Source organism: Phyllostomus hastatus, unplaced genomic scaffold (assembly GCF_019186645.2).
Source record: "Phyllostomus hastatus isolate PE091 unplaced genomic scaffold, TTU_PhHast_1.1 phas_scaffold_585, whole genome shotgun sequence".
NCBI lineage: Eukaryota > Metazoa > Chordata > Mammalia > Chiroptera > Phyllostomidae > Phyllostomus > Phyllostomus hastatus.
In genome coordinates, this window is record NW_025334037.1 from 17,322,096 (window position 1) to 17,346,918 (window position 24,823).

The 24,823-nt window shown below is 38.6% G+C and overlaps 1 protein-coding gene and 1 pseudogene across 1 annotated transcript in view; both read right to left on the reverse strand.

Annotated features, from left to right (window-relative positions):
- The window catches only part of DCDC1 (doublecortin domain containing 1), a 352,665-nt gene that overhangs the window by 246,203 nt on the left and 81,639 nt on the right, over window positions 1-24,823 (reverse strand). The window lies entirely within an intron of this gene.
- On the reverse strand, window positions 14,842-17,512 carry LOC123809891 (annotated as a pseudogene).

Here is a 24,823-nt window from a genome sequence, read left to right on the forward strand (position 1 = left end):
TAAATCAGCATCTTATCTTCCCATCCCCTCCAGTGAGATTGTTTCACGCACTTGAAATACAGGTGATTCCTTTCTTTTAACTTTATTTTTATTGTTGTCATCACAGTCTGCATTACATCCTGGAATCCCCGACCTCCTACTTTTTTTAATTAGCATACATGATGGTGCACTCCTACTAGAAAGATCTATGAGTTATTTCAAATTTAGCATCAAAATTTTGTATTTGTTTTTGTATTTTGTCAAATTTAGCATCAAAATTTTTTGTATTTGTTTTTAAGCATTGAAATGACTCTGATTCACACATAAAATAGTTGCAAATAGTTTTACAATAGTTTTCATTGCAATTTTAGGATACTTCTCAGCAAAATAAATCCAAACAACTTTGGAATAAAATAAAGGATTTATTTCAAAGTTACATCACTAAAATTATGGAATGACTGCTCGAGTTTCTAATTATGAATACTAAAGTTACAGCAAAAAACATCTAGAACTTGCAAAGAGCAACAACAACACAATCTGACTTATACCCTGATAGCTACACACAGTACAGTGGGCCCCAAATTAATTCCAGTTCAATGGGAAATGAATAATAGGTTAGACTTAGGAACTGCACTTATTACACTATAAGCATACTATTCCAATTAGGTTGTTGACTTATTGAGTAAAGTTTACTTACTCAATAAGTAAATGTTAGACTAAGATAAGCAAATTTATTATGTAAATTCACCAAGTATTAAACTGAGCAGGGTACATGGATAATAAAAGAGAAAGCTTGCTATAAGTTTTCTTTTTTCATGCAGGGCTCGAATTATTTTAAAGGTCACTCTAGCACTACAGCATCCAGCATATTTGAAAGAAATTCAAATCTATACACAGTACATATAAAACACAGAGCTAATTCCCTTAATATGTAGAGTTTTACACACCAACCAGAAAAAACATTAATAACTTAATAGAATGAGCAAAGGATATAAAGAAAAAGGTCATGAGAGGTGAAATATTAAAATGCCTTTTTGACATATAAAAGGATATTTGAAATTATTTATGAGAAATGCAAAATAAAACTCAGTGAGATTGCTTACCTATTAGATTGACAAAAACAAAAACCACTGATATATCATCAATGGGTAGCAACAATAGCCACTCACAAACACTATTGTCTGGGGAAGGCAATTCCATAATATCTGTAACAATTTTGTTCTTTTTCAGTTAGTAATTCTACCTCTAGTAATACTACCTATAGAGACTCATGCCAGGCCCCAACAGGTGCATACAGGAATATTCATTCCAGCACTGTTTGTAACAATTGAAGATTGGACGTACACCAAACATTTATCTGCAGGGGGCAGGATGAATAAATTATGGTACATCTATATACTATAAGGCAGATATGTAAGGCACTAAATGCTTCTCAAAAATTATTACCAGCAAAAAGGTACCACGGAGTATAAATGACATGCTACAGTTAGTGGAGAATGAAAAGGAAGAGGAGGAGGAAAAGGAGAAAAATAATATCCACTGACAAGCTTGCTTGTGAGTGGAACATGCCTGGAAGATACCTGAAGAACTAATAATGGTGGTCGCTTCTGGGAGTTGGATAAAACATGAACTTCTTTTGTAAAATTCTGTTGTTTCTTACTGAGTGCATGCATTATATTTTCCCTAAAAAAGTCGTTCTCAAAAAGATTAAGAAATATTCTTCATAAAATGAATGGCTATGTATTTGAATTAAACTCTGTCCTATGAGAATAACCAAAAAAATGTTTTAAAAAAACTGAGTTTAGTATAGTTGGGAAATGATTCTAGTTAAGTTATGGCATAATGCCCAAAACTAGGGAACAAGAGTAGTGGGATTGCTATTTTTTTAGGGTGACTTTTTGGTGTTGTTTAGGTTTTCACCATAAGCAAATTTTTCCCATTCAGATTAAAACATCAACAAGCAAACATGCTCAAAGTCAAAGATGTTTAATCTGAGACTGCACGAAATAAAGTTCACCCAGAAGCACAAGTTGAAGTACTGGTTTTTCCGTAGCATGTTAACATTTGACACATAAACATCTGACGTGTGCTTTTACTACAATCTTCCATAATATATGCATACATATGTTTGAAATAAATATATATACACATATATGTGCATGTATATATTTAAAGAAAGTGAATGTTTGTACAGCCCTTCCAGTATAATTGTTAATACTAAAATTTAAAGCATTCCTGCCAATTAGAGTGCCCTCTCAATTCCTCTCCAATAATGCAGACTCAGGATTTACTTCCTGACAACAAAAACTACACCTCTTCCATACACTCGTTACAGATCAGCCAGACCCTACATTGAGTAGATCTGTCATTCATTCATTCAACAAATATTTAAGAGCCTGTGACTTATGAAGCATTGGGAATACAGCGAAAGAAAATGCAAACATATACTCTACACTTACAGAGCTTACAGTCCATCGAAGGACATAAACTTAAAATAACAAGAGAAGCCATTTAAATCCAGTTTTGGTCAGTGCCACAACAGAAAGGACTGTGGGAGAAGATCAAAAGTATGAACATTAAAAAGGCAACAAACTCACAACTATCAACAATTGAACCTAAACTAACTAAGCAAACAAGCAGAACAGGAACAGAATCACAGATGTGGGGATCATTTGGAGGGTAATCAGTTGGAAGGGAGAAGGGGAAAGAAAGGGGAAAAGGTGCAGGGATTAAGAAGCACAACTGGCAGGCACAAAACAGACAGGGGATATTAAAAATAGCATAGGAAAGGGAGAAGTCAAAGAAATCACATGTTCAACCCATGGACATGAACTAAGGGGGGCGTGGTTTACTGAAGGGAAGTGGGTACTGTGCACACCAGGGCAAAGGGGAAAAATTGGCACAACTGTAATAACATAATCAATAAAATACACTTTAATAAAAAAGAAGACGCCCTCACCTAGCCTGAAAGAACACCTCTGAGAAGTGGTGTTCAGGCTGGCATATGAATGATACGAGGTAGTCGGCCAGGCCAAGAGGGGAAGGAAACGCATTCCAGGCAGTGAGACTGCGCTGTGCTGTGGCCGTGAGGAGTCTGGGGTGACTGAGTAAAGAAAACAAGGCCAGTGTAGCTAACACGTGGAGTGCAGAGGAAAATGACATGTAATGAAGGGGAAGTAGGCAGAGGCCTCATTATTCCTCTTATTCTAGGCATCTCAACTCTGATTTAGTCGTTTTGACTTTAACACATTTTGAGAATATTGATTTTGTCTTTTCAGGTAAATTACAAGTTCCTAGAGGACATTACTATACCTAACTATACTAGGACATCACCGCGCTTCTCTGTTACCCCATCTGTAAAATGAGGGTAGCAATAATGACCACCTTTATCTGGGAGAATTAAATGAGTTAATAAAGTTATTAAGTAAGTATAGGGTAGGGCAAAAGTAGGTTCACAGTTGTGAGTATGTGAAATAGAGCTTATCCTTGTATTATTATTCATTAGTGATTGCATTATTTTCTATTGAACAACTATAAACCTACTTCTGCCCTGCCCTGTGAGTAATAAAACAAACGTGTGTGCTATTGTTTGCCTCCTGTCTCACTCCAGACTCTAAGCTGCGAGAAAGTACAAATCATGTTTGTCGCATTCACTATGAAAGATGCCTGATACATAGTAGGTGCTTAATACATATTTTTAAAAGAATAAAGTATAAAATAAAGAAATGGGAGAGAGGGAAAATGAGCAACAGAGAAAGAGAGGGGAGGGAAAGAGAGAGACACACACAGAGAGACACAGACTTACGGTTAGCCTGGGTGACTGTTTAATTAACAAAACCCTGGGCGTTGTGCCTGGTCAAAACAGTGAATTGCCCAGCCTCCTTTGCAAAAGCAGGCACGGCCAATGATATATAAATACAAACTGTGGGACTTCCAAGAAAACTATGCCCTACCACACTTTCTTCTTCTTGATTCTTGGAATACACATGATGACTAGTAGTTGTCCTTGGACCACGAGAGGAAGGACAGAGAATCTCAGAGACTTCACTGTGATATCCTGGAGTTTCTGAACTAATAATACCAGCAACTTCCTCCCACCAGCCTTATCATATAATGATTTAAGCCACAGTTAAGCAGGTGGTCCGTGGTATTGCAGTCAAATCTAACACTAATTAATACAGTCTATGAAACGCATGTCATGAATTTCTGCTAAGTTGAACTATTATGCAACTATATTTTACTCCACTTGTGATGATAAGAGAGTTGAAAAAGAGACATAAATTTGTTGAAGCATAAATGAAGGAAAAATAATTGGATGTCCAAGCAAACCTATCAATGGAAAATAACTCTTACCACAAGTCAATATAAGATTTTGAAATCGCCAAAAAATAATTAGTTTAGATGTTGACTTGTTGAAAGTTAAAAGTTAGTTTTTCAGTAAATACTATGTTTTAATACTCAAACATCACCCTAAAAAGTTTAATAAGAAGCCTTTCATTTGTCATGGATTTGCCACCTAATTACTTAGACTTCTTTTTTCCTCGTCCTTTAGATTTTACCAGTGAGCAAGCCTTTGTGAAAATTCTCAAATTACAAATTTCCTTCCTATATCCAGAAAGAGCACCCTAGGCTAGGCTTCAATCTTCTAATCCATAATTACTATAATTGCTTTCTAAATTGTCTTTCCAACTCCCCCTTCTTATCCATCTATCTCATCTCATCTTAAACCCTTCCATTTCATTATGTCGTTTTCTGCTTATACAGCACTGACCATAGACTCTTAACCACACACTTATTTTCACTCCTGTGTGTTTTATCTCTCTACTAAATGGTACCATTATGAGAAGACACTATGCCCATACTTTTCTGTAGTTCTCAATCCTGCCTGAGACTGAGATTGTTAAACAAATACTCATGCCCCCAGCCAACCTCTAAAGATTCTGGTTCAGTTAACCTGGGTGAGGCTCAGATGCCGGGTCTTCAAAAGACCCATATCTTTTGAAATACCTACTGTCCACCACCAATCAAATCAGCACTGGATATACAGTAGTAAACAAGCAAACAACACACCTTCTACTCCAGTCACTCCATGCCTTTATTCAAACGATGCCCTGAGTATATGTGCACTCATATACACATGCAAGCACACACACCTACAACCTGCTCAAACGTAATTTTCACGTCCTTTGAGTTTGAAATCAAGTCCCACTTCCCTTGTGAATCCTTCTTTGATGACAACTATCAACACGGATCTTCCTTTCCTCTACTTCTTTGTGATGCACCCACCCACCCCCAATCCCTTTAAGCTCCTTTGGTTGTTATTTTTCCTGTAACACACAATTAGCACCTCACTATATGCTGTCAAGCTGCTCATCTGTGAAACAAGCACAGTGGCCTCGGTGACCTCAAAAGTCACTTCCTTTGACTCTAACAATCTATGAACTTACGATTTGCCTATACTGTCCAATTTAGCATTGATTATAGGTGCTGTTTCCCACTAATTATTTAATATTTGTATATTTTTTCCATTGCCAACTAGTACAGGTCCTTCAAAGGAACACGGTTTCATAGATCTCGGGTATACTGCTACCCTCAGCACAACGCTAACTGTGTAAACGCACACTGATGGGTATATTAAACCAGACTTAACATGGTATAAAAAATGGAGAAGAGGGAAGGCAAATCCTTTGAGGAAACAGTTTTCTACAGATTAGGAGAGCGAACTCTGAAGACAGACTGACTGGGTTAGTCATCCAGCTCCTACCCCCAACAGCCACTACCCCCAACAGTCTCAGTGGCAGAGAGGAAGAAAGTTATGAAGGGTCTCCAACAGGAAATAAATGGTCATCGTAGAAGTGACAATCTTGTCCATTTACAACTTACTGGCCAGAGCCAGTCATGTGATTCACCAGAGGCTTCTGAGTGCAGTCATACAAAGTCTGGAGAGCAGAGAGCCTGAAATGTTTGGCCAGGAGCATCTGTGACTCCAGAACCGGGTTTCAATCACAGATCGTTTCAGGGAAAGTTTCCTTCCCTGAAACTTCTGTTCAAACCAGTTTCATGTGTATAGCACTGCCAAATTGCAGCCCATCAAGGCAAGCTTATAGACAGTTCAACTGATCTAATAATCATTCTAAATGGATATAGTTGAAAGGCTTGTAATCTCTCAAAAGATTTATTCTGCTGTGAGAAATTCATTTGGCATATTTCACTTTATATAATACATTAAGAAAGAGTAATTGATAAAAGAAAAACAAATGATTGAATGAAAATAACTGATGGTCAGAGTGACAGATTTCCATCATGTAAAATGCACAAAATAGCTTAGATACACATATATAGATAAATCTTATCATGCTTCTTAAGTAGTTTTTTAATTATATATTTTTCCTATTATCTAAACTTCAGATCCAAGATGATACTTTTAATACCCATCAACCAGATCTTTTTCCTAACATCTTTTGAAAAAAATAATTATCAGCTTCAGTCTAAAAATTCTAAGGTTTTTTCAGTTGTAAGAATAAACACTAGGAGTTATATCTTAAATTTTAAAAGAACTAGAGGCATTTCCTAGAATTGCCATTTATTATTGAATTAATGAGATCAAGTTAAAAATAAGATTTTCTAACCATAATATTGCCTACCTACTGACATCAATATAAACAAGTCCATAAACCTGCAGCTATAACAAAAGGACTTTCCCAGTCACACATACTAATTAACAAATGATAAAATACCAAAGAAATAATGTACATTTAAAATAATCATAGACTCTTACAAACTGGAAGAGACCTGAGAAGTAATCAATCCAACCTTCTGCACCACTCAAGTCTCAAAGGGAAAGTCAAGTGACCGTGAAGATTACATGTCAATGCATGAAGGATAATGAATTACTTTCAAAATCCAATTGTTGTTATAATTTTTAATTTAGGAAAAAAACATTTCTACAGTGAAAAATTACAGAAAGTAAATTTACTTTGTTAAGGAAGCTATGACTACAAAAAAATGAGGAGGAATTTGGAGCGATCCCAGTGACTACTACCTCAGTGTGACGTTACGTCACCTGATGCCCATTCCCATAGGTACTGAAGATTTAACTTCCTGAGGAAAAGACTTGCTCCTAAACAAATTCCATTAACCTTGTCCAATTACTACAATCAATCCTACAAGAGTTTCCCAGGCTTATCTATACACACACACACACACACACACACACACACATACACTCACACACATACACACACACAACCTTTTTTAGATAGCAAAGGTGGCAGCCCCCTCCCCCAAAACATCTGACCAAGGTTTCATCAAGTTAGGATGTGCATAGTTGTCAAAGGAACAGCCAATCTCATTAATGTGCTGTCTGTATAAATATGTCTTGAAATGGCATTATGTGGCCTTCTTAATTTTAATAACAATTCACAATTTCACAGATGGCATTTTTTAAATAGACTTAGGGATTTTTTACTCTCCAAACTATGATATGTTTTGTGCTATGCCAGTTTAGAGAACTGTGAAATATATACATGCATAGCCATAACAGTTGTGAACTTCTTGTGTGAGACACCCCTTCGAGTCACAAGGCATTTAAAGTACTCCCACCACTGGAGACATTCTCAAGAATTCTTGCTCATTGGGTGTTTCCAGATAGCTGTTTGATAGCTAAAGTTATCAAATTTTAATTTTATTAAAGATTATATTGCAATACACAGGTCTTTTTGGCTAAGTGTGATGAAAGGAATTGTGCTTAGATTTGTATTTTGTAGCTAAAGAACCCAGTGCATTTTATTGAGCTAGGGAGCCAACAATAACAGCAGCAGTCTCTGAGGTTATAAAAAAATTCATTTTTAAGAAATATTGTTGGTTATCAATTAAATGCAGGCATAATCTAAGTGCTGGAAACATAATGAGCTCTGCAGTAAATTTTTTTTTCTTCTTGCTTTTTCTCCTTTTTAAAATTGCTTTTTAAAAATTCTAAAAACTTAAAAGTTCTCATAGCAATATTTTTGCCAGTATATGTCCTCAGATGAGAGAAATAAAGGGAAAAAGTAAGCAAGTGAGGCTATATCAAACTAAAAAGCTTCTGCACAGCAAAAGATACCATCAACATAATGAAAAAGGGAACCACTGAGTGGAAGAACATACTCACCAATGATATGTCTGATATATTTCCAAAATATATAAAGAACTTATACAGTGCAATACCAAGAACTCAAGAATTGGGCTCAACAACTTTGCCCAATTAAAAAATGGGCAAAGAACCTGAATAGACATGTCTCCAAAGAGGACATACAGATGGCCCATAGACACATGAAAAAAATGCTCAGCATCACTAGCCATCAGAGAGATGCAAATTAAAACCACAATGAGATACCACTTCACACCGGTCAGAATGGTTATCCATCAATAAATCAAACAAGTGCTGGAGAGAATGTAGAGAAAAGGGAACCTCTGTGCATTCTTGGTGAGAATGCAGACAAGTGCAGCCTCTCTGAAAACCAGTATGGAGTTTGCTCAAAAAACTAAAAATAAAACTGCCTTTTGACCCAGTGCTCCCACTTCTGGGAATATATTTGAAGGAACCCAAAACAATAACTCAAAGAGATATATGCACCCCTGTGGTCATAGCAGCATTATTTACAATCGCCAGGATCTGGAAGCAGCCCAAGTGTCCCTCAGTGGATGAGTGAAGAAAACAACTGTGGTGCATGTACATGATGGAATACTACTTAGTCATAAAAAAGACAGAAATCTTACCTTTTGCAACAGCATGAATGGACCTAGAGAACATTATGTTACGTGAAATAAGCCAGTCAGAGAAAGACAAATACCATATGATCACACTTATATGTGGAATCTAATGAACTAAATAAATTGACAGACAAAACAGAAACAGAGGCATGGAACCAAGGAATAGGCAGATTGGGGAGACAGAAGAAAGAAGGTTAAGGGATTAAGCAAAAAAAAAAAAACATATCCATACAACACATAGACACAGACAACAGGGTGGAGACAGCCAGAAGGGAAGTGCGGTGGGGGCAGGTGGAGGTGGGCAAAGGGGGGATGAGCAGGGACAGAGAGAGACTTTGCTTTGGGCCATGGGGGCACGATGCAGTGTGCAGATGGTGTCTCATTGAGTTGTGCACTGGAAACCTGCATAGTTTTGTGAACCAGTGTCATCCCACTAAGTTCAATCCAAAGATTCTTCTTAAAAATTAAAGAATAAATAAAAAAATATTTGCTATCCAAATTTCTTTTTAATTCAAGGGTAATTTAGGACACATTCCCCACTGAACGATGTATTGGTGGCGGGTAGTTCTCTGTCTCCTTGGAAACCAAGGGGAGGACCCTTCCTGGGAGCACAGGGCACAGACACACAGCTGGGATTCAGTGCCTCAGCTGCCCCTGCCTGGACTTTCCATCTGGAGTGAGTTTTCCAAAGACACACAAAGTCTCCGCTGTCCCAGGTTTCTGCCTTTTCTCCAAGCCTCTTCCCCCCAACCTTTTTTTGTTGTTGTTGATTCTCTGTCATTCCTATAGTTTTTTGTTTTGTTTTATTTTCGTCAAGGTAGCCAGTTGGATTTGTGTGTTATAACTGAGCACCCTGACTAATTCAATCTCTATGGAGCAAATAAACAAGTGTTAAATTCACATTCAAGATACATGGTGAGAATTAGCGGAGAAATTCTCAACTTTTAAATGAATATTCTCCATCATTCACCACCAAACACTAGCTTCCAAAACTCTGCTCAGCAATCTGCAAGATTTTAGACTCATCATCAAGGCAGTCAATTGTGTGGAAAATAAAATAACAGTATGTCAAAACCTGGTTATCTGCCCTGCTTTAAAATTTGGATGCCAATCACAAAGTTATGTTCCACACTGAATGTTGTGGGTTGTCAGAGGGAAAAAAGCTTGGCTGGATTTATGAAATGAAGACTAGGGTTGTCTCATAAAATACCAGCTGCTTCAAAAACGGGATCACCTTGGAGGCGTTTGGGATGTTTAGCAGGTAATCTGAGGCTATTAATAACACTGAACCTAAAATCTCAAGGGACAAGCATCAACACCATTGCTCACTTAAATAATCATATCAAGCATTTTATGCCAAACAAGAACTATAAACATAGAAGATTGGTGATAAAAATCTCCTTCATTTTTGCATTTGGGTGATGCCCTCAAATGCCTCCTCACTGGCCTCCCTGCATCCATTCTGCCCCGGGGAGTCAGGGCAATCTTCCTGAAGTATACATCAGCTTATTTAACTCCCCTGCTTAAGGCATTCCAAACACTTTACAGCACACTTCCCATAAAATCACAGCTCCTCCAACTGATTTACCAGCCTCACATAACCAACTCCCTGCCCGTCCTCATAGCTCAGCCCCGCCCACTCTCCCTCCCTTCTTGATTCTGCCCTAGCGCTCTGTGTTCACTCTACCTGGGGTCTCTTGCACTGCGGTTCCCTATCTCTGCACTGTGGCTCGATTAGCCTTGTCCTTCAAGTCTTGGCTTAAATGCCACTTCCTTAGAGAGGCCGTCCTTGGACCAGCCACCCAGTCACTCACTGTATAACCTAATTATACTGGATTCAGTCTGTGCCCCACCACAGGCCCATAGGCCCACTTATCTGCCCCTTGCCACCATGGCCCTTCAGCTACTTACCTTGCTTCCCTGCCAGAATGGCCTGAGTGACCAGTCATTACAGTTCCTCTAGTCATACAGCTCTGACCACAGCCACCATTATAACCTTCAGAAGCCAATAAGCCCCACGGACAGTGCCGACTAACAAGGACAGACCGCCAAATTTGCCTCCTGGCTGGCCCAGATTCTGACTCTGGCTTTACCAAAGGCTGCCTGGCAAAATTTGCAGGACAATTAGTAAAGTTAGCACAGACTAGAAATGGCAAGGAAGTAGCTAATCAATGACTCAGCCTTACTTCTCCACCTTTCTAGATGATGCTCTGAAATGCAGAAACTTCATGCGTCCTTTCTGGAAACACCCTGAGCATCCCACTATATTTGCTGCAAACCCGTGTCTAGTTCGGTTTTGCATCCCTTTGAATTGATTCACTCTCCTTCTCTGTCTCTCTTGCTTTTTCCCCTCACTGTCACTTCCCTGGAATTGTGCCCCCAAGAAAGTATTATCATGTAAGCTTTTTTCTCAGGCTCTGTTTCCTAAAGAACCCAAGGTAAAAGAGTCACACTGTTTTAATTCATTTCTTGATATGTTCTTGTTAACCCATTGTTTACATGTTTGTTCCCCATCTCCGCATCCCTGAGCTGTGGTCTCCTACCCCCAAATACCCCACATTTGAAAGCTTAAAACTTGTTTGACCATAGACATCCTATCTGCCTGTTCATCAGGCACTTTGAGCGGTGCCTGACACATAGTAGGTGCTTAATACATATTTGTTTTTGTTAAATATTTTATTTATTCATTTTTAGAAAGAAGGGAAAGGAGGGAGAAAGGGAGGGAAACATCAATGCATGAGAGAAACACTGATGAGTTGCCTCTTGCACACTCTGCAATCAGGGACCAGGCCTGCAACCCAGGCATATGCCCTGAACCAGAAACCAAACTGGCAACCCTTTGCTTCATGGCACAACACTCAACCAACTGAGCCATGCAGGTCAAGGTTAATAAATACTTGTTGAATGAATTTAAAAAGCACAACCACGCCACATCTCATGACAGCCAGGTGTGCCAATCCTGCTGCAGGGGCAACTAGAGGTTCCATGGGACTATATCTGTCTTGCTGACCCCTGTGACTTCAAAGCCAAGTACAAGTACCTGGCACACAGCTACTGTGAAAAGATGTTTAACTTGTTAATGGATTAAAAGGCACTGGCAAGATTAATGATTAGAAATTATTAGCCAGAACAAGAAAAAGAAGTCACTCAAAGTTCCTAGTTACAACCTTCTCCTGAAAGCAGGTCAAATAAAATAGAAAAAAACACATGTAGCAAAGTACATAAGCTAAAAAAAAATTAGAAGTTAATGAAGAAAGTGATTATATGAAGTTAAAAATATACACTGATAAATGTTTCTTTATTATGAGATCAAAAAGAAATCAAAGTGAATGTCCTGGATAAATGGCCATGAATTTCATATAGCAGCACAAAATAAGGAGATTGATTTGCAGACAAATTGAAGTCCCACACTAGTCAAAAAATCAAAGCGCACAGTCACTGTCCTGCAGACTTGGTTTAAAGAGAAACTCCCCCATCAGTCCAACTTCTGCTTCTGTCGGTCACGTAGTCTCTCCCTGGATTTCCACCACCACATCCTCTTCGGTGACTGAAGCTCCTGCCTCCCTCTTACGAGGACCCTTGTGACTGACTACCTGGACCCAACTAGATAATTCAGGTTGATCTCTCCACCTCAAAACCCTTAACTTAATCACATCTTCAAAGTCCCTTTTGCCGTATGAAGTTACACATGCACAGACCGCCGGGACTTGGTGGGGACATCTGCGAGAGGCCACTATTCACCTGCCACATTTACCAAAGCTGACCGAAATAAACGGTGATCTCGAAGGACCCTCGATGTTGCGTTATTCCTACGTAACCCTGTAGATATGGTGACCAGTAATACGGGATAGTTGCAAATACTGAAACATTTATTTTAAGGGTATGTTCTACCAAATCGGTATAGAGAGTACCATGTAAATCACTGATCTGATCGGTGAAGATGGCACCTACCGTAAAGTCAGGTAGGAATGCCCTTTTAGGAAGAGTTATCATTCCCTGAGGACCTGTATTGTGTTCTAGTTCCATGCAAGGTGATTAATATAGTATCTAAGATTTCAGCTAAAAAGGTTAGCTACATTATTTCTGTTTATAGATAAGGGAACTGAGGCTCAGAGAAGATTAAATAACATCTTCAATGGCACATGATTATTCAGTGGCACAGCAAGGATTTGAACCGAGATGTGACACTGAAAATCCTCCTTCTCCCCTGTGCTATCCCACGTGAGTGTCTTCCCTACAGATCAACGTGACGCCTTTTCAGTCAGTAACTCTACATTCTTCATTTCACAGCAAGACATACTGGCAAATACATTGTAAGTTACATGTTCTGTTTGTGGACAAAGAAATTTGATTTCGCCAAGTGACTGGGCTTGTGGGAACGCCCGGGAAGAAAAGAGATCCTGGAGCCCTTTACCCCACAAGGGGAGGATAGTTGCAAGGGCACCAATGGAAGTGTCATTGCCTCATTCTATCTGTCAGATTTTTAGCATCACTCCATGTTTCAAGCAAAGACTACAAAGGGAACAAAATATCGAATGTGCTCAATCTATAAAACGTGATGGCAAAAGCAAACTCGCAGCAATAATGATTCAAGACCATGCTAATCACTGCATACACGCAACTCATTATCAATGTGCCATATGATATTTAACTCAATTTTTTACCCTAATTTAAGCAGTTCCCTACTCATGGACCTTTAGGTTGTTTCCAAACTGTTAAGTGCAAACACTGCCATAATGAATGATACTGAATATTTAGTTTCAAATACTTGTTAACATTAATCCCCACTTTGATACATACCAAATCACCCTCCAACGAATTTTCTGAGTCGCACTCCCACTAAGAATGTCTGAAAATACCTATTTTAGTCACACCCTCACCAGCTCCAGATGTGGGAATCCTTTTTAATCATTATCACACTGTTAGGTGAAAACTTACGTCACGTTTTAATTTTCATTTTTAAGTTATCTGTAAGTTCATTTAACACTACATTATTTTCATGGCCTTTTTTGTTTTTCTGTAAATTTACTATTTATATACTTGGCCCATTTTTCTATTGTCTGTCTATTTTTTTCTTTTTTTTAAAGGTGTTTTAGAACTTTAATGTCCTTCATGTATTCAACATAAAACACTGACAGTGGATAAACGACAGGGGAAAAGACTCTTCAACAAGGATCTTCCAGAGTTCACAGCACTTTTACCACTCTGGGCAAACACCACAATGAGAACAGTCAAGTGAACAAAGAATAAGGGAGTTTAACAGAGATTTTTTTAGTTTAACAGCAAAACTGAAAAGTAAAGAACCAACCAACCAACCAACCAACCAACAAACCTTCTCTTCCACCTACTGAAAGGAAAATAAAAGTGAATTGGGGAGCTTCTAAATCTTTTGGAGCAGCTTCAGAAGGAAGAAGAGAGATAAAACCATTGAAAATACGGTGTTATAATGCATAACGTTCTAACAAATTCCCAAAGTCTCTACATGTTTTACTGAGAACCACATCATTAGAAATACAAATGTATAGAGATATAAACTATTTGATATTAAAAACAGGCCTTGCTATATAAACATATGGTATGTCATTTTTATCTCTTTATGAGAATAACAGTATCAAGATCTTTAATTGGCCCTTTAACCTAGAATGCCTATACACTCACCACGTGGTCAAGGTTGACCTGAATTAACAATTATGGAACTCATGAGTCCCCAGTGCTGTCACTTTGGAAAGAATCAAGATTCGGCAACTAACGAACCCCACCCACCTTCAATGCTACAAAACTGAAATACTTTGTGTAAGTCCACAGGCAAGTCTAAATGCTGAGATCTAGCTAGAAAAAAACAGCAGCAAAGACAACATAAGCTGGAATTGTTAGAAAAGCTAAAGTAAGATTTTTTAAAAGCTTCTGGTTCAAGTTGAAATTAAGGAGTATGTTCCACCAGCTTTCCAGAGCTGTGGATATCTTGCTTGCTATTCTTTGAAAAACAAAAGAAAAATCTATAATAAGCATATTCATTTGAGAAAAATACCATGGTTAAGTTTTTGAGGTCACTGAGCTGCGTTCAATTTTGGACATGGTTCAAGGGTAGAGTGTACATTGGATAGGATGTATTCACAGCTGATGCATCTCCAAAAATTTCTTCATAAAGGCTGCCAGCTCCTGCACATCCTCCATCGAGATGGCCTTATACAGAGAGGCCCAGATGCCTCCCACAGACCTACGCCCTTTCATGGAGATCCTATTGAGTTCAAGGGCTTTATCAAGAAATCTTTTTTTTAGAGCATTGTCCCCTTTGGCGTTGCCAATGTGGAATGGAATATTCATCCTGCTTCTATTCTGGGGCTCCACTGGACATACACAAAATCCTTGAGAATCATCAATGATATCATAAATCATTTGAGAACTGATGGAGCTAAGCTTCTCCATGGCTGCTGCACCACCATTGTTCTTAATCCACTCCAGGACCAAGCCCATGATGTAGATGCTGAAGCAAGGAGGAGTACTGTACTAGGGGTTGTTTGCGGCCTACACTTTGTACTCCAGGACTGCAGAGCACTCCATGAGGGCGAAGGCCAGCAGGCCATCAAGGATGATCACCACCATGACCCCAGCGGAACCCACGCTCCTCTGTGCACCAGCAAAGATCCCCTCAGACTTGGCAACGTCCACTGGCTTGGATAGGAAGTTTAGGACATGTCACAAACCAGCACTGCATCCTTGACGTCAGGGATAAAGTGAAACTCCACACCTTGCATGGTCTCGTTAGAGCAGTAACACACGTAGGAGGCCTCAGGGCTGAGGGTCTGGAATTTTTGGATAATTCCCAAGTTTAGGATGGACGATATTCACAATGCCGAATTTCTTGGCTTCTTCTGCAGCTTTAGCTGACCAAGCTCCTGTCACCACATAGCCAGCACATCTTCCTGCTTTCCACCCAATCAGGTTTAAGGGATCACCGCTGAACTGGCTGGACCCACCCCCTCGCACAAAAAATCACTTTGTAGTTGTCTGGAACAGATAGCAGCTCCTGCACAAGATTCTCTGTGTTGTTAAGAATCTTAGCAAAATCTGATGACCTGTGACTTATTTCAAGAACACTAATCCCAGCACCTTGTGGTCTAATAATTCTTTTTGTATCTCTAACCACACCAAACACGGCAGCTTGGAGGCCCAGGTCAAAACTGACCACCTGCTTCGGCACGTCCACACTGCTGCAGCGTAGGTGTGGGTCAGTTGGAAAAAACTGAATGTGTGGGCTGTGTGAGTGTGTCTGTCTATCTATTTCTTACTGACTTGAAAGGGCTTGGCATACTCAGAAATCAGGCCTTTTTCATGTGTGCTGCAAATTTTGTCTCTAGTCTATCATTTTTTCCTTCTTTAATGATAAATTTTACTGTTTTTATCTCAAGCAGATATTATCAAGAAATATAACAGAGAGTTCTCAAGGTCCAGAGCCAATGTCAAAAGGTACAACAAGGGTGGAATAGACAAATACTATGAACTCCAAAGAGGAAATGTTGACTGGTGGTGGCACAAGATCAAGATCAGTGGGTGGGAATGAGATACCACCTCACACGGGTCAGAATGGCCATCATAAACAAATCAACACACAAGTGTTGGAGAGGATGCGAAGAAAAGGGAACCCTAGTGCACTGTTGATGGGAATGTAGACTAGAGGAGTCACTGTGGAAAACAGTATGGAATTTCCTCAGAAAACTAAAAAATGGAACTGCCTTTTGACCCAGCAATTCCACTGCTGGGATTATATCCTAAGAACCCTGAAATGCCAATCCAAAAGAACCTATGCACCCCAATGTTCATAGCAGCACAATTTACAATAGCTAAGTGCTGAAAGCAACCTAAGTGCCCATCAGTAAATGAATGGATCAAAAAACTGTGGTACATTTACACAATGAATACTACGCAGCAGAGAGAAAGAAGAAGCTCCTACCCTCTGTGACAGCCTGGATGGAACTGGAGAGCATTATGCTAAGTGAAATAAGCCAGGCAGTGAGGGACGAATACCATATGATCTCACCTTTAACTGGAACATAATCAACAAAAGAAAAAAGCAAGGAAAATATAACCAGAGACACTGAAATTAAGAACAATCTGACAGCAACCTGAGGGGAGGGTGGATGGGGTGGGGAGGAGTGGTGGGGGGGAAATGCAGACAACTATAATTGAACAACAATAAAATAATTTTAAAAAAAGATCAGTGGGTGTTAATCAGTCCTTTTCTCATAGTGAGCATGAGAGTGTGGGGGTAAATAAAACAGCAAACTCAAAAGGAGACCAAGAGAAAAAGAGTGATGTCTGTGAAGGGTTAGGTTTAAACTGCACCAAAGAAGTGAAGGAATGAAGGATGGAGAGGGTGAAGGGTTTCTCTAGCCTAATAGATCTTCCCAGAGTGTTGAGTATTCAGCATATTTATTTCCATCTATGTGCTTTGCTTGACCATACATTTTCCTTCATCTTTCCTCCATTCCTCCTGTCCAATACATATTATTGTAAAGAAGCATATACTGTACCAAAGGGCTGTATTTTAAACTTCACTATATGTCCTGGCATGTCCAGTACACATAGGTCCTCTTATAGGTAAGCTTCTCTATACAGGTAAATGGTACAATTTGATCACACAACAGAGAAACCAGGGTCCACACCTTCCTTTTCCTTATTCAGCCAATCCCACCAACCAGCCAAACCCTTACTCAGCCAAAGTCCCACCAACTCTGACAGCAAAGTCCTTCAAATCCTTTTTTGTCTCTTTACCTTCACTCATAACATCTTAATTCAGAGCCTCATCAGGTCTCACTTGGATCATTGCAACAGCCTTTTGACTATTCTTCCTGCTCCCAAAACTAACCCACTCTGATTTATCCCTTTTGTATTGATAATTTTCTTCCTAAAAATATAATTATAACCCCTTCACTTCCTAATTAAAACCCTTTATGGAAAAACTCCTTAGCATCACAAACAAGGACTTAATCATCCAGTGTCTGCTTGTCTTTCCAGCTGTGTGTCCCAACTATACCATCTTTCTCCAATGAACTATGTCCCAAATATATATCCTACTATGTCAGTTACTTAGAGGTTTCCATATACTTCACTGCTCCGCTAAAGTACTGTTCCTTGGCCTAAGCTATTCCTCTGGCAGGAATTTCCTTCCATCTTTCCTAAGTTCTAGTCATGTTTCACAATTGATTTTGGACATCATATCTTCTAGTAAGCCTTCCCTGATATGTATGTATGTGCATGCACACACACAGAAAAAGCATTACTCTCTACTTTGTATACTAGAGCACCTCCGTCAGGATCTATATTATAATAATCACTATATCATATTGAATGTACTTATTTACAGGACTTCCCTGACAAAACCATGAGCATCTCGGGCCAGCTCCCAAAAGTTTCATTTTTTTTTATATTTCACTCATAATGTTCTACCTGGTACACACTCAGGTATCAGTAAGTGTTCACTGAATAAATAAATGCGTAACTATTTGTCAATGAGTGATCTGCTCACCTTCCCACTACCTTTCTACTGTGTGGTGGTAGAATTCTGGAAGTGAGCTCCTCCTTCGGCCATGTGCCAGTCCGCTAGTTTCACGGCCAGTTACAGCCACGAGAAAGAGGATACAAAGCACAACGACAATCCTGTTGGCGTCAAACCTCTGTCACATTCTGACATATTCATTTCCACCCCAGTAGGCGCCTCAGGCTAGACAATAAAATGCTGTAGGTGAGCTTGCGAGGGTAATTTTAAAGCCCTGCCAGAGATCCAGAAGTGTCTGTGGGGAAGTTATTGTGGCTGGAAAACATGAACAACAGAAAGCTATTTTGAGTATTCCATAGACAAAGTTAAGGGACGTGAAATTTTCTAGCCACTCAATACACCTCAGGGTCGCTGGCCCCACAGAGCAGAATCAAAGTACTAACCAAGGAGGTCACACCACATCTAAGTGTTTGGGTCACAAGTGGTACAACATGACCCCATATATTTTGAAAGTGATGCTTATAAAGTGCTATTCAAATTCTGGGTTGTAAGACCAGAATGATAGGGTTCCTACAATAGGTCTCTGATAAGTAAAAATTGAACATAAGCTACTGAGTGTGGAGACTTGTCTGTGAGACTTTGTTAACAATGGCTGCAGTTCTTGTTGTGTGCACTAAATCCTTTTAATACAGACCCTTTGATATTCCTGGGAACACACCTAAAATGAGAACATGATCACATGACCCTATTACATATAATGACAGAAATACTACAAACATGGGTGATATTGAAAAACTGCCCTAGAGAATCATCCTTAGCCCCGAGCTTGTAAGAGTCTAAGGCCCCAGGAGGGACTGTAGAGGTCCAACTCTACACTGCAGACTTCTGACAAATCAGTGAGGCAAATTCCTGGCTGAAAAAGACCTCAGCTCAACCTGTCCAGTCTTGTTATTTAAGATATAAAACAACTAAGTTTGAAACAAAGAGACACGCAAAGGTCCAGAGAGTGGCCAGTGGCAGACACTAGCCCACTGTTCTCTCAGGTGAGATGCCAGAAGGGAAAACCCACACTGCTGCTTCCTGTGGATTTCTGAACTTCTTCAGAACCTCACGGTGGAAGAGGGTGGGGCGGGGGTAAATGGTAATGGGGAAATACAATAAAAAAGAAACCATTTTTTTAAATTTATCATTGTAATAAAAAGAGCCATTATGCTTTATTCTTTGGGATATATTAAAGACCAAATAGTGTGCAGAGATATTCTTACCGAATGTAATGGTTTTGTTTACCGGAGTATCTCCAACAACTAGAATAGTTCCTCACACATGGCAGGGACTTGATAAATATCCGTTGAAGGAATTGAATCCAAAACTCAACAATGAGGTGATAACTAAAAAACTACAGCACATGGATAATGGAACTAGTAACAATGACCAGGAAATGATAATGAGATACCGATACACACTCATCAAAATGACTGAAATAAAGACTGACAGTACTAAGTGTGGATGAAGAGGTGCGTAGAACCCCTATACACGCAGGTAGGAGTAGGAGTTGGTTTGACCACTTTGGAAAATACCGTATCAGCATCTATTAAAGTAAAATATATACCTACCTTATGTCCTAGCAATTCCACTCTGAGATGTACGTATCCAAAAGGAATAAGTACATATATCATCAAAAGACATGTACAAGAACATATATTCATAATAGTTGAAATCTAACTGGAAAGAACTCAAATGCCCATCAATCAGAGAATGGATGAATAAATTGCGGTATGGTGTAGCACAGTTTATAATGGATGCTATACAAAAATGTAAAAGAATAAATTAAGATACTCAACAACAGGATGGACCTCACTAAGCTGCACAGAAGCAGCCAGGCATCGGAGAGTATATACTGTATGACTTCATTTAGGTGAAGCTCAAGAACAGGCAAACAAATCAATGGTTATAAAAGTCAGAATAGTGGTTTCCTCAGGGGACTATTAATGAGAAGATGCAAGAAGAAAACATCTTGGCTGCTAGGAATGGTTTTTTTTTTTTTTTGTCTTAGTTTAGATGGTGGTTACAGGAGTGAATTAACATCTTTAAAACTTCATAAAGCAATTTACTTTCGATATACACCCTTTATTATACACAGAATATAGTCAATTTTTGCAGGGAAGAAATAATTTAAAACTTAAATTAAAATGTAAATTATTTTGATATAAAAATGCATAATGTAATAAATTTTAGAAGACTTCTAAAACATATACTCCCTCACTGCAATGACAGAACACCATGTGTTGGGCATTAAATATTAGATAACTTGGCTATTTGGTAAAATGCTCTATTTATTGGTTGTAGTTTTTCTTGTATGTATGATTGTTACAGCCTCTTTAAAATCAAATTCCCTAATTTAAGTCATTCATTAAATACCATATTTATTGCATTCCTGCCACATGCTATGTAAGCATTGAGTCAAGTACAGTAATGATAAACAGGTAAATACAAAAGGCCCCTTTCTGGTTCAGGAGATATACAATGACACCGCCCCTTCTCCCCACAATTTGCACGATAAGAGCAAACTACATCTTTGTGCTCATCTCTCCACAACATTGCAGCTTGTGCTACATCAGTCTGAATTTGTTCATATATTGTGATATATATTTTCTCATATCAGTATGTGGCTTACTTCTCTAATTGGATTCTAAGCCTTTCCAGGGCACAGACCGTGACTTTTGTTTTTTATTTCTCTTATCAGTAGTCCTTGTGCAGTGTTCACAGCAAGCAAGGGCCAAAAATAGGATTAACAAAGTGATTGACTCGTGCCCCTTGGAAATATAATAGATGGTACACAGGCCACCAGGCAAATATTACGTTGCCCCCCAATGGCCTTGTCCTCCTGCAGGGAAGGCCATCACATCGGACACTGAGAGCCACTGAGAGCCACTGACTAGCTCTTTTAACACGACCAAACACCTTACTCTGTTGACCACGCTGATTCAACAGAAAAATCATTTACTTGATACCACACAGGTATTGTGGATCAAAATGTTTTGCCTGAATTTATGGTTCCAGGACAAAGAAAAAATATTTTGAGAAAGTCCTCAATCCCAATAATAAACAGGACACATGAGCAAACCAATGACAACAGTGAGGTGAGCTGGACAGTTCCGATTCAGTCCTGCCCAGACCAGCTCTTGATCTTAACATTGACAGGGAAACCTGTCAGCTCTGTCCTTTACACAACCAGTGGGAACAGTAGAATAATGGATACATCGGATGTCCTTACCTCCAGCACCACTGCAGTCATTGGGCTACAGAAAGTTCCATAACATCACGACTGGTCATTTTTTCAGGATATCATAAGTCCTTGCCTGTGATTCAGTGCAGACAGTATGTTGTTTCTCACTGTGCCACGCAGTAGATTGAAAATATACTCATAATTGGTCATGGAATCATTCACCCCAAATTTATCTATAATTTTTCTATCAGAATTTCTGGTGACACCAACTCAACCAATATGAATTTATTTAAGTAACTATTACACAGGATAACTTTTTCTGATGACTCTGCATGCTCATTTTAGACAATTTAGAAAATATGGAAAAGTATAAGAAAAAATTTAAAGTTACCTATTATCCTACAACTTAGAAAAAAACACCATGTGTTTTTCTTTACACATAAAAACATATAAGTATAACTGATTTTATAAGTATATTCTGTTCAGAAACTTCACTTTTCATGTTGTATCGAGAGCCTTCTCTACATCATTGAGGTTCCATGAGCATTATTTAATTACTGCACAATTCCATCATATGCATATATGATAATTTATTTAATTTTTTTGGAGTACAAATCTTTGTAATTTTGCCATTTCTGCCACACTGGACCATTTGAGGAAGTGATGATGCAATGGACAAAGTACGGAGTTCAATACCAGCTTGAGAACTTACTAGTTAAGTGACCTTGAATATTTGTCTAAATGACTTTGAGTCTATATCACCATCTCTAACATTGAAAAAAGCTTACTTCACTGTTGTTATGAGAATTAATTGATACAATGTATGTGCAAGTATTTGATGAAGTACACAGTTGTGAATCCTACAACTGTTTCTGTCACCATCATCATTAAAATGAACATAAATAAGGCCATTCAAGTATTCCTGAGAGGCGCATGTTACTATCCCCCACTCAGGAAAGCCATGCAATAATCTGCCTCTGCTGCTAAAGAACGTGTGCAAGGGCTACTGTGGAGAGAGTCCTCGCGCACCCTTCCGTACGGTTTCAGCTAGTGTGTCTTCCACTCGACTGTAAGATCGCCTCTATGGTGGTTCCACAAAATTACATTAGAAATGTCTAAGTACCATTTTAGGGAAGGGGTAGTCATGGGATTTGCTTAAGGCAATTATTAGGTAGCCAATGTATGCTTTAATTAGATATGTTATAGAACAATAAAAGCATAAATTCTAAAGATGCTTTTTTACACTTTGAATAATGTTGAGACAATATCACCAGGCTATATCAGAATATGGCCTACTCATATCATCGTTTGGGGGACTGAGGGGCAGGGCACGAGAGAAGCCTCCGCCACGACAGTGGCCTCCGTTTGGCAGCCTTGTCCCTACTGAAGACTCCTGCCCCTGTTCATGCCATCGTGCTCCTGGCCTCCTCTCTGCTCTCTCCTCTGTGATTCATACTCTCTCCCGTGGTTGTTGGCTTGTTCCTATGGCTACCATTAGGCAATTAGAGAGCCCTTTTCCACCAACAGTGAATTGATTAATTCTATCACAATAAGGATAATTTTGGTGTCTAGGTCTTCTCAAGTATGTTTTAATGCTCACACCTTAAAGAACCATTTCTTATTGCCAGACATGTCTTTTAACTTATAGTTCCTGATGTTTGAGGTTGTCCCAAAAGCTGACCTCTGAATACAGAAAATGTTATACATTTTTTAAAAGAGATGACTGCAAAAATCAAAGTAACTTATTACTGAAAAAAATTTCATTGGTTTATTGACAACACATAGTGAAAACCATGATTTGGTTGATTTTCTTTTCAAAGAAGGTTATTTTGGTTTAATGAAGACACAAGCACACCATAATAGCTAATTTCAAAAAAATTATTTCACTGAGATCTCAACATCTAATTTTAATTACTTTTCCCTTCATCAATGATTCACATTTATTGAACATCCACCAGAGTGAGCTGAGACCAGACCGTAAAAGCTCTCACTCTGTGAGATATGATAAAATAGCTGGAAAAGCCTCCTGAGTACTAACGACCACAAACATCCACAAAGCAAGTCACCTTGTACTACATACACTCAGAGAAGATGAAAATTTGTCTCTACAATAGTTGGCCCCTAGTTTGTCTAAGTGTATCAATAATTCACCATTTAAGGCAATCTGAAGAGGATCAACAAAACTTAAGAATACCTGACAAAAGTACTCAGCCCAGAAGCTCATGGTATTTCCCACCAAACTTGGAAGAGGACTCTGTCTTTCAGCATGCCTGAAACCTACCAGAAATGCAAGGCAGGGCATCGCGGCTGTCACATGGCAGATACTAATTGTTCCGATTAAAGTCTAACAATCTTGCTTCCCTGCTGCTTCGAGAATGTCTCTGACTTTTGATCCTGACATCTGTGTCTGACAAGAATTTCACTCTGCTCTGACACTCCTTCTGATGTTGATCCAGGAATTAATGGATTGTGAAAAAGCTGGCAGGACATCATTTAAAAAATAGAATTCCTAGTGTACAAGTGATGAAAAGGTATCAGAATTCACATACTCTGGTACCAAGACAATGATCAGGGTTGGGTGTTTGGGCTTTTTCATATGAGTTCACAACAGAACTGAAAATAAAATTTAGCTAAAAAGTTCTCATGACAAAATAGTTATTCTCAAGTCCTTTCAATATGTAGGAATAATGCTTGTTTTTGCAAAATACTAAAGCAAATCCATAGGAGATAATTTTCTCTGAAAGTTGGCATTTAACATGTACAGTTGACCACCTTTTGTAAGGAATTTAGTATCTTTATACAATGGAAAATTTTGATTAGAAAATGTAAGAATTTTTAAAATGACACTTAATACGTATGCCATCTCTCTAATAATTTATATATTTGTATACACAAGACCCTAGTAAACTATTGATCAAAGGAGAACTTTAATTATGGAAAGTATGTAATTTTTAAATGTAAAGGAAGTTTAAATTAAAACTGTCTAAAGATGCATTTTAAATTAAGGAAGTCTCTTCAGGATTGAAATTTTACACATCAGAAGATACTGCCTTGCATTTCATGGTTCTGGATAATTACTAGATGCCAGTGGATAACTTAAACATAGCTTAGATTCATTGACATTAATGTGTGACAAGCATTACAGAACATATTTAGTAATTTTAGATGAAAAAGTGAAAAAGGTTTTGAAAAACCAGGGAAAAGTACCATAGTAGCAACAATATAATTCTTTGAGTAAGAACAAAATTCTGCTTTATGGAATAATGGTCAGACATTTAACAAGTTAAAAAGAAATACCAGTCACAAGTCAGAATGGCTACCATCAATAAATCAGCAAACAAGTGCTGGCATGGACGTGGAGAAAGGGGACC